This window comes from Triticum urartu, chromosome 1A, assembly GCF_056163025.1.
Source record: "Triticum urartu cultivar PI428250 chromosome 1A, HENAU_Tu73, whole genome shotgun sequence".
In the NCBI taxonomy this organism is placed as follows: domain Eukaryota; kingdom Viridiplantae; phylum Streptophyta; class Magnoliopsida; order Poales; family Poaceae; genus Triticum; species Triticum urartu.
Window position 1 is genome coordinate 232,481,236 of NC_141873.1, and position 6,105 is coordinate 232,487,340.

The window sequence follows — 6,105 nt, forward strand, 5'->3', positions numbered from 1 at the left end:
CCACCCGGTCGAAGCCGTAGCATTGTCGCGAACATGTACGTACATAATGGTCGATCGGTCTGTCTGCAGGCTACAATGATGAACCGTGATCGAGTAAGGAAGGGTATGTGTCGTAGTAGAGGCGCGGATGTAGCATGTCAAGTAGTCCCGTCTATATCGTGTACACGTAAGTACAACCAGGGTGCAAGAAAGTAAATACAGCCACGTATGTACATACGGGCGGGGTATCAAATGCCAACTCGCACGTACGTACGGCCAGGGCTCGTGCACATGGAGAGGCAGCGGACGGAAGCAACGACGTCGTGTTCATCGGGAGCCAACCGGCTTGGACGGAACAGCCGAAACAAGGTCTGTCGTACCGCGGAACAGAGGAAAACGGGCCTTCTGTTCGACCGTGTACGGTCAAAACGGGGTCCTGTTCATCGGGAAGGGTCTGGCGTACCGCAAAACGGAGGAAACAGACTTGTGTTGGAGTGCCTACGGTCGAAACGGGGTCCTGTTGATCGGGAGGGGTGTGGCATACCGCATAACGGAGGAAACAGACTTGTGTTGGAGCGCATAAGGTCGAAACGGGGTCCTGTTCATCCATCGTCTACTGCATCACTCCAACCTCCATGGGCTACTGTCCATCCACCGTCAACCTCCCTGGCTACTGTTCATCCACGGCTACTATTCATCCAGCCTCCACCGGCTGCTATTCAAAGAGCCTCCACGGGGTCCTGTTCATCCACCCCCAACCGGCTGGGGTGCAGCGGCCTCCTCGGGGTCCTATTCATCCAGAGACAACGGCCTACTACCACAGGGTCATGTTCATCCACAGCCAACCAACCGGCTCGACTCACCACGTGTTGACTCGTTCTACGTACCACGCACAAGGTAGCAACGGTCACTGTTCATCGAGAGGCTACCCAACACCTGCTGGCTATGTCTCGCATGGGGGCTCTATCAACTTCAATAAGCAGTAGCAATGATTGATCGCTCGGGTTCACTTAGCAACACCAGCGAAGGAATTGCTCGAGTTCAGTCAGCAGTGAATGAATTGCTCGGGTTCAGTTAACAGCCCAGGGATTGATTGCTCAGGTTCAGAAACCTGCGATCCCTCGGGTTCAGTTAGCCAACGCCTCACACATACGCGCGTACACGAGAGAAAGGCGGACACCTCCGTGCATTGCTCGGCCCCGACCACCCACCATAACTAGGAACTCCCCAATATTTTCCTCGCCCTTGCTTCTACCACGGTTTTTTGGTCATGGATGGCCCAAATAATGTCATGCAGCTGCGTCTTTGGCCCGCCCAGGACGAAAAGCCAATTTGCTGTCATGATTTTTTGTCATAGAAGTAAGAGTATCGCAGGAAACCACGGCCACCTATGGGACCAAAGGTCCCTTGCTGGTTCGGCGGGGGATAGCACATTGCACCAAGAGCAGAGGAGCGTGGGGCAGCCTGGCAGAGATCACACGAGCAATTTTACCCAATTTCGGGCCGCTGTGAGGCGTAAAACCCTACTCCTGCTTTGGTGGACTGATGGTGGAAAAGTGGTGGTAGTCGTAGCGCGCTTGCCTGGCAGGATTGCCCTGGGGCTAAACGGCTACGTGCGTATGGAATATGCGGGGGTGGATTTGCTAATCCAGTGTCCAACCCTTTCTAAGGTTGCCTTGGGCCTATTTTATAGGTTAAGGGGTCACCACAGTGGCAAATCAGTCATTATGCCCTGATAAGATAGCAAACAGTGCTATCATACCTAACTCCGCAGGCTGACAGAGTGGCGGCACTCTGGGAACGGGGGTACCGAGACTTGCCTGTCTGCGGCCCATGACGTGGCTCCATCGACAGCCTAGTGCAGCCCAGCTTCAGCAATGACAACCCAAGACCCTTGCGAGGGCCAAGCCTTGCGAGGCGGGCGGCACCAAGACCTCCCTAGGGGGCAGCCTCACCAGGTTGGCTCCCGAGGAGTGGAGATATCAATGCAAGGTGCACCTCGCGAGGTTCGTATGACGTGAGCCATGATGACCAAGGCCAGGCGGGAGCCAGCGGGCGCAGTGTACCAGTTTCCTCTTTGGTGCTAAGGAGGAAAGCGCAGATGTGGAGTCCTGAGGGATCAGCTAAAGGTTTCCATTCTGGTGCAACGAGACCAAGACCGCTAGGACGGCAGGACGGAGGTCATCATGGAGCCCACCGTGGCATCACGACCAGGTGCTTTTGGCAGGCGAAGACTACTTTTGTCGGGATAGCATGTACTAGTTGTCTCCCTTCAAATTTGGTCGTTGTGGGATCCCTTCCCACCTTACATTTGGGAAGAGGACCAAGGCCACTATAAATAGGACCTAGCCACCACAATAGAGAGGAGGGAATCCATTCCACCCTAACCAGCTCACCATCTCATCAAGCACAAGAACACCTCACCTCCTGAGGCTGTTCGACCATTGTACTAGTTCATCCACAGCCCCTCAAGGCCAATCCACCACAAAGCAGGAGTAGGGTTTTACACCGCAAGGAGGCCCGAACCTGGGTAAACTGTTGTGTCTCTTTTCCATTTGGTTCGTCAAGCTAGGCCATGGGATCGTTGAGCGGCCAGACTAGGAAGGACGAGTTCTTCGCATGCACCCCAGTGTTCGAACCTCTCAAGGGTCTGCGGAACCCCTAATCCTACATTTGGCACGCCAAGTAGGGGTGCATCGGAGGTCTGCTACTCCATCCGCCATGCTCTGCTGTTCGGCTCTCATGGTGGACGCTCCTCCATCGACTGGACTGACACGGGCCCTCGCAGGAGCCGAGGGCCTTCGAGCCTTCACCCCCGCCCTCCGGCGGGTGAAGTGGCCGCCCAAGTTCAAGCCAGAGATGTCGCCCCGCTACTACGGCACGACGGACCCGGCGGCCTTCCTTCAGGCGTACGAGCAAGCCGTTTGGGAAGTCGGTGGCGACGACAAGGTCATGGCCAACTAGTTTCCCATGGCCCTCACAGGAACGCCGCGTGCCTGGCTGCTCAGCCTAGCAGGATGTTCTGTGGCCTCTTGGGAGGAGCTATGCGACCTATTCGCCGCGTTCTTCGTGGCACTAGCACCCCATGCCATTGCAGCTCTCCTCGGTGGCTCGCAGGCGCCGCCCTCAGACCGCCATGTCAAGCAATTCTTCTGCCAGGTGGGCGCCACCCACGTGCATCAGGGAGCTCCTCCAGGATGGGCGGCACCCAAGGCTAACCTCACCTTTGACTCAATAGATCACCCCGTCACTACCGCGGGTGCCGGCGCTCCCGATGCTATGCACCCCCACCATCTGCAATGTGGCGGTCACCAAGACCCTCGGCGACGACGAGGCTGGCCTGAACGTGCTCTCTGTGGAAGCTTTCGGCCTTCTTCGGAGTCGTCGACGACTCCACTTGCCCCCCTAGGGCAGATCCGCCTCCCCGTCACCTTCGGCACGCGCGGCAACTGCCGCACCGAGCTCATCGACTTCGACATCGCCCGCATCAACCTCCCGTACAACGCCATCCTCGGGTACCCAGCCCTGGCCAGATTCATGACAGCAACTCACCCTTCCTACAACCTCATGTAGATGCCGGGGAGCAACGGTGTCCTCACTGTGGCCGGTGACACCAAAGAAGCCCTGACAGCCCTCAAACTCGCCTTTAGGGCCGCAGCGGCAGCGCGCCCGGTCGAGGAAGGGGCCTCAGAGGCCCCGGGAGCTGCGTCAGCAAAGAAGATGCAGTTGTTCTCTCAAGATTGTGGCGAGTCAAAGCAGGTGCTGGTTGATGAAGACGGGGCATCCGACGCCACCTTCACCATAGGCGCCAACCTTCCTCCAGATCAAGAAAGGGCATTGGTCGACTTCTTGCGTGAGAACAATGAGGTGTTCACCTAGGAACCCAAGGATCTGGTTGGAATCCCGAGGGGGATAATCGAGCACCACCTGAGGATGTGCCCCAACATGCGCCCAGTTGTCAGTGTACAAAAGAAGGGGCACGCTTTTGTACCCCTTTACCGGTGCACGGACAGTCGGAGCCGCGCCCACGGCCACAGCAAGCAGAGCAGGCGAGGTGAACCGAGGTAAAACCAAAGCCCAAGACAGCGAGAGCAATGCCAAGGCCAAGACCACAAAGAGCAGAGGGACGAAGCAGGTTCCCCCGGCAAGACCCTTGCCGGGGCAGCTCGCCCCACACAAACAGAGCGAGCCACCCTTCAGCCCATTGTCTCCAACATCACGGTGGGCCAGGGCTCGAGAGGCACCTCCATAGTGGCATGCAGATCTTTGTGGAGACAAGGAACAATCAAGATCAGATGAGGATTAGAAGATGACAATCCTCCGTAAGATCCTTGCCGAGGAAGGCCACCAAACCCCCTGCGAGGTCCTTGCCAGGGATGACAACGCGCCACGGCAAGACCCTTGCCGGGCCACCCATAAAGGCCCTCACTGAGGACGCCAGCAGGGCCACTACCAGGCCAGCACCAACCAAGTCTCCACCGCCGTTCGCATGCAGCTGCCAGCCGAACCAGCTGGGCAGGCACCTGCGTGGCAACATGTAGCTCCCACGCCAACTCAGCAAGCGCATGCGTGGCGGCATGCAGATCTGCGTGAAGGCTTTGCCACCGCGCCACCTCAGCTCCCTGCCTGCCTATGTGGCACCGCATGCGTCACTAGCCAGGGCGCGTGTCGAAGGAAGGAGGAGCGGCGACGGACGGGACGGGCCTCGCCCCCGTCCCCGATAAAGAGAGGGGACACCTTTAATACGAGCGATAAGCTCATAGCACTGTGCGCCTTTCCACCTCATGTGTGCCACTGTGGCAACCCCTTTCGACTATAAAAGGAGGCCCATGGCATACTGGAGAGGGATTTGGCCTTTTCGAACCACACACTCACCACAGCTAGTTCAAGAGCTCAAGAACTCTCTGAGATACACCCACCAAAGCAGGACTAGGGTTTTACGCATCCTTGTGGCCCGAACTTGGGTAAATGATCCTCGTGCTAGTTACTAATCCTGCTCTTCTCGCAACCCCGTGCCCTGACAACCGTAGTAGGGGTTCTTGTGATCCCATAGGTGTCATTCCACACCGATATCTCTGGCGCGCCAGGTAGGGGGCGCAATTGTGAGAATCTGGTCTAGTAGCTAGCCTAGCGTTTCTTCATCACCATGGCTCCCAAGAAGAAGACGGCCACGGTGATCGGCTCGTCGGGGGCCGAACGGCCCGTACCACTGCAGGAGAGCAGCGACCCGGTCACGGACCAGACCCGGGCCGCGGTCCACGAGCACCAGCGTCACCCTGGCAGTGAGAGCCTGGCGAGTGGCGTCGTTCGCACGCCCGACGACCGGCGGCACTTCGCCAGATCCAAAGACGGAGCTGGGCCCCTGCAGGCGACGCGGGGCCCTCCAGGGGTGTCGTTGTGCCACCTCCGGGCAGTGCAGCGACCTCCAAGACACCCATGCCGGCGACAAATGCGCGCTCTTCCCATGGTGTGCGCGACGAACAGCTTCACCACGCTGGCGGCCCTGGGCACCGCCGTGGGAAGAGCCCTGTGCGTCATTCGTAGGATGAAGGAGTTCAGCATGCCTGCCGAAGTGCTGGTGAAAATGGTGCGCAGCCGTTGGGTTGTGGTGGAACTCCTTCTAACATGATTAGAAGTCGAAGCACGCCACGGTCCATGCAGCTAGCGCTGCCACCCAAGCCAGCGGAAGCTTTGGCGTGCGCGCAGCTGCTCCTCGACTTCCCTCCTGCCGCAGAGAAGCTCGACGAGTGGAGGGCCACCATCTAGAGCCTCGTCGCCGTCTCCAACAAAGATGATCCGCGACCAGCGGGGCCCTCGGGGCGGCGCTCCACCGAGCCACCACATGCTGGCGCTGGGAGGACCGGGGGAGATGCGGCCATGGTGCACTCTCCTCCTCCTCGCCAGCCGCCGCGGGCATCTGCCTGTCGTGACGACGCTTGTGATAATATCTCTATAGCGTCGTCCGACCCACGGACCCACCGCGACCAGCGCCAAGTTCTTCGAGGACGAGCTCACGAAGATGCTTGGACCACTATTGAGCAACGGCGTGATACACGCCACCAGTCGGACAAGCGGGCGGGGCCTGCTATGGACCACCCAGCACCGGGGGGCTCCGGCGGCCTACCT